This window comes from Crocodylus porosus, unplaced genomic scaffold (assembly GCF_001723895.1).
Source record: "Crocodylus porosus isolate Cpor-Errol unplaced genomic scaffold, CroPor_comp1, whole genome shotgun sequence".
Classification (NCBI taxonomy): Eukaryota; Metazoa; Chordata; order Crocodylia; family Crocodylidae; genus Crocodylus; species Crocodylus porosus.
Genome location: NW_017728935.1, coordinates 8,582,163 through 8,584,584, shown reverse-complemented (window position 1 = coordinate 8,584,584; position 2,422 = coordinate 8,582,163).

The following is a 2,422-nucleotide window of genomic DNA, read 5'->3' as shown; positions in this document are numbered from 1 at the left end:
GCTCAAGGCTGGGGCTCCTCCAGCTTCTTGGCGGCTCTGCTCAGGACAGACAGCAGTGCCGCTGGGACGGGAGCTACAGGGGGTGGGAGGTGGGGGGCTACGCTACACCAAAATTCACCATAGCCCCTCCCTTCCAACACTGCTACCTGCCCCGCCTGGTCTGAGCACGGTGGCCAGGAAGAGGCTGGAGTATCTCCGGCCCCACTCGCTCAACGGCAGCCTGTCCTTGCCCCATGCACAGATCCAGGGGACACATGCCCCCATGCCTTCTCCGGTGGTGCACGCAGTAGCAAGAGCTGCCACCCCTGGATGAGCTGCAGCTCCGTTTTGTGCCCCTCCCCTGCCCATTTCTCTAGCCCCAGCCCCAGCCCCACTCCCTCCGTCACTGCCGGGGCCTTGATCTGCTCCCACCTATGACCCTTTGCCGCACCCCCCCCACCCGCAACGGACTTACCAGTGGTACACTGCTCTCCAGGCTCCTGAGCTGCACCCCTGGCCGTGTGTGTGGCAGGTGCATGTGGCATTTGTTGGTGACATTGGCTACACCAGCCAAAAAAGGCTGATTGCCGGTCTGATATGCAGCCAAGATGTCCAACCTCTGTTGTCCAGCGTTCCTTTGGCTGTTTTTCCTAGTTCCCCTTTGTGTGTTTTGTTGAAGGCTTCAGGCCATGATAAGGATGTTAGACGGCCCGATCCCACTGAAGCTCTGAGGTCCTTTTAACAACTCCAGCCTCCACACCAGTCAAGATCTCATTTGTTTCCTTGCTTCCCACTAAGGTTATTGTTCTTTTCTTTGATAGGTGATTGCGGCCCTCCTGACAGGTTACCCTATGCAGAGCTACGGGAGGAGTTTAGAGATAAGACCACCTTCCCTGTTAACAGCTCTGTGCGATACGTTTGTCGCCCAGGGTACAGGAGAGACCCTTTCTTGGAGGACACTCTAACTTGTCGTGCAGGTTCATCATGGTCACGTCCTGAAAAGTTTTGTATAGGTAAGTTCCTGTTCCCCTCACTCCCTTGTATCAGAGAGAATGACTCAAGTGGTTGCTTTTAGAGTGGATTGAGCATTTTGTAAGCATTTAATTTGGGAATTAAAAGGGATGCTGATTTGTTTCTTTTCCACCAGAGTTGTGCACATGTGAGCTGTTTTTTGTTTTCTGTCTGTCTTTAACAATCATCCTAAAAACACTCTTGATGTTTTCCATCCAATATAAACTGGGGACACATGTGAAATGCGGATCTCATTGAAGTCAGTGGTAAGCTTATTGTCTTAAATAGCACAAGAGTATCACTTGGTAAATAGTGAGACTCTGGGAGTTAAATGAGAGATGCAAAGAAAGACAGTGCCTTGGTGATATATCTGTACTGCTATAATGGAAATGTTGGTTTGTTTCTCTTGCTTTCCCTTCCTGTGCAGACTGAGGGGTACTATACTTTCTGGAGGGTGGGACTATTTTGACTTGAGTATAACTCAGTAGCTAACACATCCTTCCAGAAGGCAGAAATGCTCCATGTATAGTTACTGCATTTTGGGGTAGAGCAGGAAAATAAAATACAAAGCACTGAATTTGTGAAGCTGCTCAAGCGCCCCAGGGTGGTGGTAATGGACCTGGAAAAAGGAAATGAACGTCAGAATTCAGTGCTGGTCGTGCGGCAGCGTGTTGACGTTGATCAGGAGGCAGGAGTGAAGCAGGGAGTGGAGGTGGTCCTGAGTAAGCATGCAGAGCTGTTAAAGTTCAAATGTTACGTAGTTGATGTGACTGGAGACCCTAGTTTGAGAACCGTTTACTTTCTTATGCCTGCGTTTCTCTGAACACTAAAACTTGCACAATTGCCCAGGTTGCAGTGTCTTATAAGGATCAGGATAAGCTTAGTGATCCATATTTGAGATTCCCCCCTCCCCTTCCCTCTTTCCAAAATGTAGATATATTCCCCCAGTATCTTTTTCTGTGTGCCTGGATATCAGGCTGTTCTGGTGATAAGCCACATGATCTTAGCTGCCCAGTTACTGCACTAACCCGTTTGGGGGGAAAAGCAGTTTAGACCACTACCACTTGGGTGAACACCAAACGCACAGTATAACCAGTTGGTGTGGCAGCAGGATACCTGGACTGTAGCTGAACAGGTGGCATTCTCATGACCAAAGTGGCTCAGTCTAGGGCAGTGCTTCTCAAAGCGGTGGTCTGTGGAACGGTGCCGGTCCACAGCGAGTTGCCAGGAAAGAAAGAACTATATTTTTAGAAGCATAACATTGATAAGTCATAGCGCCTGCCCCCCGCCCCCTCCCCAGGGGGAGTTGGGATCTGGGGATTCCTACAGGAAACTGAGATTCAGATCTTGGAAAACTAGGAAGTACAAAGTTTAAGGTACCTTATGGACACTTAATTCCCATCTTTGTTCCCTTTCAGCAAAGCTCTGTGGT